This window comes from Phacochoerus africanus, chromosome 1, assembly GCF_016906955.1.
Source record: "Phacochoerus africanus isolate WHEZ1 chromosome 1, ROS_Pafr_v1, whole genome shotgun sequence".
Taxonomy (NCBI): Eukaryota; Metazoa; Chordata; class Mammalia; order Artiodactyla; family Suidae; genus Phacochoerus; species Phacochoerus africanus.
This window is the reverse complement of record NC_062544.1, coordinates 137970025-137982576: the sequence shown is the minus strand read 5'-3', so window position 1 is coordinate 137982576 and position 12552 is coordinate 137970025. Positions and strand designations below refer to the sequence as shown.

The following is a 12552-nucleotide window of genomic DNA, read 5'->3' as shown; positions in this document are numbered from 1 at the left end:
GTTTCAATCCCTGGCCTCTCTCATGGGTTAAGGATCCGGTGTTGCCATGAGATGTGATTTATGTTACAGACACAGCTTGGATCTGGCATTGCTGTGGCTGTGGTGTAGGCTGGAGGCTACAGCTGAGATTCAACCCCTAGCCTGGAAACCTCCAGATGCTGCGGGTGCGGCCCTAAAAATACAAACAAAAACAAAAATGTAGCAGAACATGTAATTTCATCCCAGTGTTGTATTTTATACACACACACACACACACACACTCAAACACACAAGATAACTGAAAGGATGCCATTATTTTGAGCAACAGGATAATGGGTATATAATATGTTTTTTCTGCGTTTCTAAATTTTGTATAATAAATATGTGCAACTTTCATAATCAGTGAAAAGGGATTAAAATAAGTGATACTCTGTTTGTTTTCAATTTCTTTCACAATTATATAAAGTAATTTGTTAATGTTATTTAAGAATTTGGTGTAGTTTGCAAATTTTGCAGATATTTTATCATCTTAGTGAGTCCACAAGTATCATTTACTTGATGAAAATGAGTAACATTCAAGTAAAGGAATTGGGACATGTGATTAGAAAATTATGTGAACATGTATATGAGATGTTATTTTTTGTTATTTTTTCTCAGTTTATTAATCCTCTGGATAACCTAGAATACATCACTATCTGTAACAATAGAAGAATAATTATTATTTCAAGTAAATATGTATAATTTTTATGTAGTCCTTTCAGTGTTTCTCACTATATAAGTTTATTTCATTGAAAAGTTATTTTGGAATTAAGTAATTTATTAACTTCTAATGCTCATTTTTCAAGTAAAATCTAAAATTAACAATGTTCCCCCCCTCCCAGGTTGGTAGAGATGGGATTAACTGAATTCAAGAATATATATTAGAATTTTGATTTTACAGTAGCCTGGAATAGCATCAGTCATATAGTAAGTATTCAGTCAATATTTGTAAAAATAACATGTTAGTGAAAATCATTGTCCACTAAGAACCAGGCACTGATTATACAAAGAAGAATAAGTCAGGGTTCAAGCTTTCAGGATCTTAGTCTCTACGGGATAACAAAATCACAGTAAATAATAAAACAAGTTAAAACATGGGCCAAGCTTCCATGAAAATAAATTGTTTAAAAAAAGCTTAAAACTGTGTTTCTAAGGCAATAAAAAATGCATCACATTTTTAAATTACTTATAGATATGATTTTCAAAAATTTTAGTGTTCTGAGATGTTAATTTACTAAACTTGAAATTATCTTTACAATTGCTTTATTATAAGGATGTTTTATTGGATTATATTATCTTATTGTATTTAAATGTTATGTTATTAATCTGAATTAACTAGAATTTTTGGATAAATTGAGTTAATTTCATGTACAAATTTCATGTACAAAAGAAGAATGAAAGAAAATATTACCCAAAGGCTAAAACTCTGGGAGGAAAAATATTTTTTAGGACATCCAAAGATACATTTATAAATCCTCAAACTTTAATGGCATAAAATTATTTCATCATTCCATGTTTCTTTGTGAAAAATGACTTTTACCTTTTAAATAAAGAAGCCACTAATGGTAAAAGGAAATCTTTCAAGGAGTGTGCAGATAATGTATGTGTGTGTGTAAATGTATGAAAACTTCTATTTGGCTTTCTGTGTTGTACCAAACATGGCCAAATAGATTATTTCTTTTAAATTTCATTCTTCCTTTTTCTATAAGAAAGCTGTTTCTGTCATTGCATAATCACTCTGACTATCTTATAACAGTAGATGGAACTCGAGTGAACTCACCCAAGATAGAGCTTTCCCCACCAAAGTGCCTCGCAGGAGGAGATAGAGGCCTCATTTTCTTGTCTACAAACTATATTGACATGGCACAAAATAACAACTTAATAAAGTCAGCAACCTCTGAAAAAATTATAATCACCATGCTGATTTAAGAGAACTCTTGAATACATGCTTTTGTGTTAATTTATATACGGTAATATCAGAATTAGCCTGTCAGCACTGCAGATTCACAATTAAGCATGTTTAAGAATTTTTTGATTAATAACATTAAATGCCTAGAAAACATGTTCATGTTACACATTTGAAAAAAAATTACCTTCTATCAACTCTTGAGTAATCGTAATCTTTTCATCTCAATAAAACTTTAAAGACTTTCTTCAATTTACTCTTATATCAGCCTTTAGAAAATTAGTGACATATCTGATTTCTGTGGTTCTTTACTGATTGGAGGAATGTGATACATGTTCTTTGGCTAAGAGCTCTATTCTAACAAGTGTAATACACTCCTGATATTTACAAAGATACTATAAAAATCTCCATACACAGCTCTTTACACAGTCCTATTAGTCATGCAAATGTAAGGGAAGCCAAATAAATCAAACTTTGAAATAATAAACAAAAGCACTGAAAATAAAATGTTCATACTGATTTTTTACACAGAGTGAAAAAAATTACTAGAAACTTTGCAAAACATCATATTTTTGAGCTTCTCCTTTCTGCCTTAAAAGGAGACTTTTAAAAAGCTTTTTGAAAGGGAGTTCCTGGAGTTCCCATCGTGGCTCAGTGTTTAACGAATCTGACTAGGAACCATGAGGTTGCGGATTTGATCCCTGACCTTGCTCAGTGGGTTAAGGATCCAGTGTTGCCATGAGCTGTGGTGTAGGTTGCAGACGTGGCTTGGATTCTGCGTTACTGTGGCTCTGGCGTAGGCGGCAGCTACAGCTCCGATTCGACCCTTAGCCTGGGAACCTCCATATGCCGCAGGAGCGGCCCAAGAAATGGCAAAAAGACCAAAAAATAAATAAATAAATAAATAAATAAATAAATAAATAAATAACATAAAAGGGAGTTCCTGTTGTGGCTCAGCAGGTTATGAACCTGACCAGTATCCATGAGGATGTGGGTTCGATAACTGGCCTTGCTCAATGGATTAAGGTTCAGGTATTGCATTGAGCTTGAAGCGCAGATGTTGTTCACATCCCATGTTACTGTTGATGTGGCTGTGGCTTATTATGTAGGCCAGCAGCTGCAGCTCTGATTAGAGCCCTAGCCTGGCAACTTCCATATGCCTTCGGTGTGGCCCTAAAAAGCCAAAAAAATAAAAAATAATAAAGCTTTTAAAAAATATATCCAATCCATTATTCTCACTTTTGATCAGCAGAAGCCACATAAAGGAAGAATGGTCTGTTTAGCACTCAGCATTACTGTTATCATTAGGAATTGCTTTGCTAACAAACATTATCAATAATTGCCTCTACATTTTAAGAATTTGCCCATCATTAAGCTTAAAAAACTAATATAGCTACCATTCCCTGAAGTGTATATATATATATATATATATATATATATATATATATATATATATAGTTTTTCTAACTAAATTCTAGAGTATTACCTAGTATATTTTCTCATTGAATGATCTGTCCTTTTGGACTAAATTTGACATTTTAGTAGGTTAATGTTTATAGAACCAATGGAAACACCAATATGGTTGATTTCAACCTTTCCTTATTAGATAATGTATCTAGTGAATTACCAGAAATTAAGGAAAGTAACCAACTTTCATTTCTGTGAAAAATCTGTTTTTAAACCTTGGAATTAACTTTCAGTTCAGTATTTTGCAATAAATATATCTCCACCCCAAAGCACTACTGAACTGATAGCAAAGGAAATATATGAAATCATAAGAGTACCAGAAAAAGAAAAGAAAACAATGACAACAACAACAACAAAACCCAGCCAGCCAGAAAGTTTGATGACTTTCTGAAAAATAGAAGATAGAGAAAGTTCCAGTCAATGGGAAAGTATATGGTATTATGCAATATAATGAAAAGGGTATCATTTCCACCATAAAATACTACATAGATATAATATACTTCAAAAAATATAAAACTATATATGGTCAAGTTTGTAAATGAGAATGATAAATTCTTAGGGTCTCCAAATGAAGAGGAAACTCAAAGGAAGACTGGTGAGGAGGCGGTAAAGCTAAAATAACCCAAGGAAAAGAGGACCCTGCATGAAATAAGGGATCTCAAAGGATTGTAGTTATCTGGTGGAAAAAGAGCCTTCCACAGGTAGCCAGAACACCAAGTTTGTGCCAAGCTTGGTAGTATGTCAGAAATTTTTTCCATATGTATAGTAATATAATTTTAGTCCAAAGCATTAACATAGAAACTAGTCCAAAACAGGAGGAACTTGCAGAGCCACTCTAGAGGCAAAAGTGAAGTGACGCTAGAGAAATATCTTCTATTCACATAATGCTGGTCTCTTATGGAAATCAACATCCCCTGAAGGTGAACTTGTCATAAAAGGAAATCATAAACACCAGAAAAAAATGAGCCATATTTAGGGAAATCCAGCAGTCACAGGTAATGGAATATTTGTCTTTAAAAAATTAAAATTAGTTCAACAATCAAAATTCAACTTTAAAAAAGCTTAGTTAAATTTTTGAAGAGCTAAATGGTAGGGAAAAAACTGTTAAGCCCAAACAGAATAGGAGGATAAGTTTTAAAACAAATAGAAATTACAGAAATTAAAAATATCTTCTGCAGAGGAAAATAAATATATGAAGTACACATCAGAGGAAGTCACACAGAATACAACACAAAAAAGGGAAGATATAAGAATATATAGAATATGGCAAGGAAGAATAGAAGAAGAATCAAATACTTAATGAGTGTCCTGAAGTAGAGAAGAAGGAGGTGAAAGAGAAGCAATATAAATGAACAGTAGCTGAGAATTTTTCAGAACTGAGGAAATATAGATTTAGGATTTTGTGGAGTCCAGACGGGATACATTTAAAACAAACCCATACCTACATACATTATAGTGAGCCCAATGACATCAATACAAAGAAGAATTCTTAAAATATACAAGAATGACAGGCAAGTATATCTTTAAAGATTTTATAATTAGATGATGAGCAGTCTTCTCATGAGCAAAATTATATTCTGGAAGATCATGGAATAGCATATGCAACAAAAGTTGAGATAAAAAATCAAATATCAGTCACTATCAAGTTCTATGAACAACTATACTATTTGACATTATAAGTAAAATATGTAATTTTCAAATATAAATTTTAAGAGAGTTTAATACTATTTCTATAATCAACTTTAAATTATCTTCAGTACATAAGAAATGAATCCAGGAGATACATATATTTAGCAGAAAAAATGTTAAGTAACTCAGAAAAACATCATGAATCTAAATAAACATTAAAAAATATTGAAAACAGTTTACAAATAAAATGAAAATAAAATAGTAGAAATGTGGACACTGGGTAAAATAATTTGGAGAAAATTTAAACAAGTCATTGCCCTGTTTGTGAAGAGGAGAGATACATTATCTCTAGCTTTATTAGAAAATATAGAGTTACATTTTATGTTAGAGCATATATGTTCATTAAAATGTAATAGAGTATCTAATTTTTAAGCTAGTAAAAAATGTATAAAGAATAATCACAATCCAATAAAGGCAGTAAACAATAATTACAATAAAATAAATTGTTGAATTTCTCTCTGAAAAGTGGGACTGAAAATGTGTGGGAAGATATTTTTTATCTTAGTATCTTTCTGTGGTTTCAAATTTCATTTTTATTGTTTCCAGGTGTATGTATTACTTTTTTAGAACATTAAAATATACTGCAAATTATCTTAGGATTCATTGTAATGTAGTTAAGTAGGCCATAGACTTCATCATGAAAGATTAATAGGAGTTCAAAAAAATAAAAATAAAGCCCAATAACTTGTTTTCTTTTCTTTTTTTAGTTATGTGCTGTGTTATGCCTTCACTATAACAGGTTTTTAATCCTAGAATACACAGTGCACACAAACTAAATTTTAGCTAGAATAGTTGTTGTCAATATGAATGATGAGAATAATTTAATTTTCTAATGAAATTTCCATTTAAAAGAATTTTCCCAAACTGAAAGACTTTTGCTTAAAGCTCATTAAAGAGATTTGTTATTCTTCTCTTGTTCACAGAAACAACAAAGAAGAAAAACATGGTTTTGGTAGGCTACAAAAACAAAGCCAAAAACCCTCTATCTTCAATGAAAAATGTAAGTAGGCATTACCCCAAAACACAGTCTCTGAAGTATATTTCCATCACTCCCAATTTCTTATAAAAACATGGACCTAAGGGAGGATGCATCAGGGAAAAGTGACAGTTACTCTATTCTAACTTAAGGAGCATGCAGTTTGCCCCCAAAGCTGCTAGCTTGCAATCCCTGCCCCCACACATGCACAGCCTCCCCCCACCATACTGACACATATTTCTACAATTTCTTACAATGGTGAACCTATATTGATATATCACTATCACCAAAAATCCATAGTTCATATTAAGGTACACTCTTGATCTTGTACATCCTATGGGTATGAGAAATATATAATGACATTTAGCTACCATTATAGTATCATAAAAAATTATTTCAGTGCCCTAAAAATCCTCTGTGCTCTGCATATTCATCTCTCATGCATACATTTTGGAAAAAAAAAAAAAGATCAAAGGAGGGAAAAGGGGAAATGCAGTGTAAAAATGAAATCTCAAGAAGAATCAGTCTCAGTTTAGGGAAAGTCCTCTAACAGTTACTCTTACATAGATTGTTTTGCATATAGTTTTATAAAATGCATTGTTTTGCATATAGTTTTATAAAGAAAATCAAACAAAATGAACTAAAAAAGTATAAAATTAAAAACAATCTGGAAACCATGATAGATATTGAAGACAGACAAATGAGATCCAACATGCCCATAACTGGTGATCCTGAAGAAAAAGAAGGAGCAGTATAAAAACAATCTCTCAGTCCCTGGGAAAAAGAAATCAAATACATAATGTAACAGCAAAAATTTTTGAAATAAAAGAATCTTATATTGATGAGGTACTCTGTATTCAAGCAAACTTGAAGACCAACCAACTTTCAGAACATGTTCTGGCAGCAAACACACAAATAAGAATTGTGCACACATCTGTTTGCAATAAAAGCAAATTATAGATAAGGATAAAAATTTCAAACATATCAAAAAACCACTGGACAGCAGAATTCAATATGGGAAGTATCCTCAGCAAGGAAAAACTAAGTCTGAGTCAAGAAAGACAAATTATGTTCCATATATAAGGGAAATGAAACAAAGGTTCAATCTGAGCATGTGGAAAATATAGCATCTATGATGGTTTCTTTGGTGGAAGGGCACTACTTGGCAGTGAATTCCAACAACCCAGGAAATAATGCAAAATAAAAAAATACGGTAATGGTGAATTGAGCAGTTGGTAAAGACTGAATCTTTTCAAATTTGAAATAAGTCCAAAGCAAACCTGTGGGAATTAAGCCAGGATATAAATACTGTAAATCTCAATAATGTAAAACTGATAATATAATTAAAATTCAGGTGGTATGTGTAAGGGAGAACCTGTAAAGTACATGTGTTAATTTCTTTATCACAATAAGGACTTAGAAGAGATGTTTAATATTTAAATGTGCATTCTAAAAATGACTTCAAACTATTAACATTCTCATAATTGTTCTTAACTTTAAGATAATTTTTCTGGAATTATGTCTCGTTGGAAAAAAACAAATGCCTGAAATTTAGCCTTTTCTTGTTTCATACAAGCTTGCTTTTTTCTGTTTAACCCAAATCTAAAATTAAATTCAATGCCTTTCTTAACGAGTAAGGTAAGATAATATCCTTTAAAAGAACATCTATCCATTTATCTATCATCGATCATGTTATATGTCTTATTTGTAAAAAATAAAGAATATGTATGGCAAGAAAGTGTTCTTACTAAAGCCTTTATCACTCTCATTTTTAAATTTGAAATTAGGCGTTGGCATAGGATGTTTCCAATGACAGTCTAAATTTCATAACTATTATATATGATGTTAAGATTTATTTTTCAAACTTTTATGATTAGCTTGAGTTTTTTCTAATGAGTATTCCTTATGCTACTGCATTCTAATTAATATGATGTTAAAATAAATAATAAGTGAATAAATAAGCAAATATTTCGTAACCTTCCTCCTTCCACTAAAATAATTTAAAAGGTACAGATTTACTTTTGTACCACTATTTTTATTTGCCAAAAAAAGTATGTTATGCAAATAACTTAATATACTTCACATTCTTTTTACAAGATAATTAATTTTTTGTTTAAGCTTGGACCAAATAGGTAATAATTTTTAAATTACAATGTAAATTTGTTTTATTAAGGAAAACTAAATGGAGAATTCTAAAAACCAACTATTCTGGTACTTTACCAATAATGTTCAAAGAAAGTAATGTACTGTAGTTTATAAATTATGGGCTTTTTTTCCTTTGCTAAAATGTGATAAGTTATGCATTTATATAAACTCATGTAAAGCCTTATACAAAAGTTTGCAGATTTATATGTTTGACATCTTTGGAGTACACAGCCCTAAATTTGCTCTAAAAAAAAAAAATCACTGAATCATCAAAGATGAAATGATTCTGTATTTCTGTTTGTTATACAAACTATGTTAGTATTTGTGTGTAGGTATATTTGTTTTGTGAATTTGTGTAGGTTTATACATGTGAGAGGAGGAATGGCAAGGGAGACTGTGCTTAAATATCTCCTCCTTTTTCTAAAATAAATTGGCAAAACCTTTAACAACAAACCTTTAACAATTGGCAAAACCTTTAACAATATGATAAACCCATCAGACAAAAGAAAATTGTTCAAAACAGGCAGTTCAGTATTCAACTTATGCCTTCTTTTTTTTTGTGAAGATCTTTGAAAAATATTGCCACTGTAGATAAGATTATGAATTCCTCATTTTCCAAATTGATTCTGTGTATTTCTACTGTTCTCCTTGTTTTTTCTCTTGATATAACTATTTAGTCATTCTGTGAATGCTTCTCAGAGGACATAGTCAGGATGCTGATTATTTAAACATAAGTAGTTTACAATTGGAGAAGCAAAACTATGAATTTCAATTTCTCCCCAAACCCCCAAAGTTGACAGTATTCCATTAACATAATGGGTTATATGTGGCTGATCTCAGAGCTCTTAAAAGTTCTATTCCCAAGTCATCAACTTTTGAAACTTTCATAAAGTAATATATGTACCTTAACACTGACAAGCTTAAGTATTGTAAATGGAAATTCCAGGAGTTATTATCTAGATGCTAGGTAAGAGGCAAAATGCCAGATAAATTTGGTAAGTTCATGTGACCTCCAGTCTTGCTTTGCTCCCCTAACCGAAACCCTCCCCCAGGAAACTTTTTATAACCATTCCTTTAAATCATCCGTTGGACAATGCAAACCCCACCCCTCTACCCTTTGATGAAAAAAAAATTAGCGATCACATTTATCCATTTGCCATTACAGAAAGGGCATGAAGCCATCTGAAAGTACCAGAATTAGCACTGTCATCCCGTCTTGCCCATTAGTTTTACTGCAGCAAAGACTAGTGAAACATTGAACAATATACCTGTAGTCTCTTTCCCTGGTTTGATCCTAAGCTCCCCGGAATACAGATTCAATACATTTTCTTTCATAGGAATAAATGCATTTTAAGCATCAGCATTATAGAAATACAGCATAAATAAAGCAGTGACTTCTCCCCCAACCCCAGCTTTTACCTGTTATGTTAATACAAAGACATTGAAGGAAAGAAAAGCTGCAGCTTGCCCAGCAATATTCTCATTGCAGTAGACAGCACAATTTTGTACTTACAGATCTTACCAGGGAAATGTCTCGGGATCTTTACAATTTTTCTGCAGAACTCTGTTTCAAGCTCTCAGCCAGGCATGCTGTGCATCCAGGCAGAACCAAGCCGTATGGAATGTCTATGCAGCTGGGAGATAATGGGACTCTTTTTCCCAGCTGGGACTGCAAGCCTTTTATCCACTGAGTACTGCGTGTCTCTTCTCTGGTCTTAAGCATAAAATACGCTCCTCTCCTGCTGCATTCCTGACGGAACCTAGACAATTAGTTCTTGAGGCACATGTGCAAATCTCCCGTTTGGAATATTCAAAAGGAAAATTCTCCCTACATTGAAAAGCCAGCTCTATCTTCATCATCCTTCACAGAATCAGAGAGAGCTGAGAGCAGCTGCCATTCCAGTGGCATGAAAGATTAAATTCACCCTCCCCTTTTTTTTGACTAGAGATAGTCACTCCTGTTGGGTCATCAGAAAATTTCTCATTGAAAACTGGGTCAGGCTAACTACTTATTATGTTTCTAACAGGAAAGGAGGTAATTTTTTTTCTTCCTCAGATTTCAATGTATTGTCATTTGTAAGCAGCAATTAAGCTGGTCAAGTGTCTGCCCTGATTTAGACTGTATTCAAACATAAGCTTTCTGAAGGATGCCTGTAACTCCTGCGACTAGTTAGCATGAAGAGAAAAGGAAAATAAAATCAGAGCATCTTATGTACTCTCACTAAATCCTTTGTAAACCATATTTTTAAAAATATGTGTATGAGGCTTCCAGAAGACAGGTAAGCACATAAAGAAAGTGGTGTCAAGTCCAAAAGAGTATAGCAGCTTGCCCAAGTAACATATGTATAATCTGAGTCTGTGAACTACTGTGTGTGTTTTGCAAAACAGCTCTGTAAGGAAAAAGATGCTGTTTGTGTTTCACACTCAGCCCTTCATTTAAACTTTTTAATGTTTCAATTCTGCCATTGGTTTTGAGGGGAGTGACAGCTTGTTGAATAAAAGCTAAGAGATAGGAAGGGCACTTGTATACAAACAGAGACACCAACACATTCACACATGGCTACATGTTAGAAAAATTGCTTGGACTTATTTTTGTGTTGGAATAAAAATAAATTACACTTTCAGCATCTTAATTTTTTAGTTTTTTTAAATTTTAATCTTTAAAAATTGAAATATAGTTTATTTACAATGCTACATTACTTTCAGATGTGCAGCACAGTGATTCAGTTACACACATGCAAGCATGCATGTGCACACACACACATTCTTCTTCAGATTATTTTCCCTTAGAAATTATTACAAAATATTGAGCATATGTACAGAAGGTCCTCGTTATGTATGTAGTAGCATGTATATATAATATATACTATATCCACACCTCCTAGTTTATCCTCCCCCTCGTTTCTATTTTGATAACCAAAAGTTAGTTTTCCATGTCTGAGTCTATTTTTATTTTGTAAATAAATTCATTTGTGTCTTTATTTTAGATACCATATATAAGTGATATTACATGATATTTGTCTCTGTCTGATTTACTTCACTTAATATAATAATCTCTAGCTCCATCCATGTTGCTGTATATGGCATTATCTTTTTTATGGCTAAGTAATATTCCATTCCATTGTGTCTATGATATATTCCATTGTGTCTGTGATATATATAGCATTTTAAAAGTAAATGGATATTGGGAATATGAAATCCACAAATCAAGTATGGGTATCTTTCAGACTCAGTTTGCTTTCATATGATGAGCCAGGAGGTTTCTGTGACTACATGTTATGACTACATTCTATGAATTTCTATGATTATATTCTTCTGTAAATATAAGTATAAACATACTTCTTTTCTACACAGAGTCTAACACCGTCAAAGGAGGCTTTAGACAGAAGTTAATATTTCATAACACTAGGTAAACTCAAAATGGGCTATACTCTTCCAATTCAGGGGAGGCAAATTGGATGAATTATTTTATAGGGATGGTATTTGTCTTACTTGAACCTCTGCATATTTTAATTTAAAGGTATATTTCTCTTTTGAAATCAAAATATTATTTCCTTATAAATTGTCAACATGCTGAATTTTTCTGAGGAGATAAGAGAAGAATAGTCACAATGTAGTATGTTTTTTCCATGAAGAGAAATTTATTTAAAGGATACCTCTTTAGTCAAATATCCAAACTTCTGCCCATATTCAAAGACAGCTGGTTGCTTTTCTTCCTGTTACTGTGAGAAGGGAATAGAAGACAACTGTGAGAATACTAGAAGACAACTCCAGTACCTCCTATTATTGCGTCTAGTCACATACCTGCCCCTGTGTCCACAGACGCTGACCTCACTCCTGCTTCTGTGGTGAGCCATGCTTCTTCCTCAGGACAAGCTCTCCACAGTGCATTAGTTGCTGTACTCTCTTAAATACTTAAGAGACTGTTTTTCACTAATTGCACCCCTCTTCAGAATCTGTTCTCCCCCTCTTCTCTATCAACACAGCATGGAGATTTCCTACTGTTTCACACATGTTAAAAGTCAACAATGTGTTAGATCTCACATTGGCCTCCAGCTACCTCTGTCATTTCCCTAGCCCTGCCTTGTTTTCAGTAAAGCAACTTAAAAGAATTGTCCATACTCATCATCTTCAAATCATCCTTATTCTTTTTTTTTTTTTTGAAGAATTCCTGTTGTGGCTCAGCAGGTTAAGGACCCAACTAGTATCCATAAGGATGCAGGTTTGATCCCTGGCCTTACCCAGTGGGTTAAGGATCTGGGGTTGCCCCGAGCTGAGGTGTAGGTCACAGATGTGGCTTAGATCCCATGTTGCTGTGGCTGTGACGTAGGTCTGCGGCTGCAGCCCAGTT

At 32.8% G+C, this 12552-nt stretch overlaps 1 protein-coding gene across 3 annotated transcripts in view; it reads right to left on the bottom strand.

Annotated features, from left to right (window-relative positions):
• The window catches only part of CNTN6 (contactin 6), a 292494-nt gene extending 282586 nt beyond the window's left edge, over positions 1-9908 (bottom strand). For 2 of the 3 annotated variants that reach the window (XM_047754561.1, XM_047754553.1), the window contains exon 1: positions 9715-9899. The gene's annotated coding sequence lies outside the window, so the exon portion shown is untranslated. Of the gene's footprint in view, positions 1-9714 lie in introns of all 3 variants that reach the window. The other variant, XM_047754541.1, reaches the window with a different exon arrangement.
• Positions 9909-12552: the final 2644 nt, after the last annotated feature.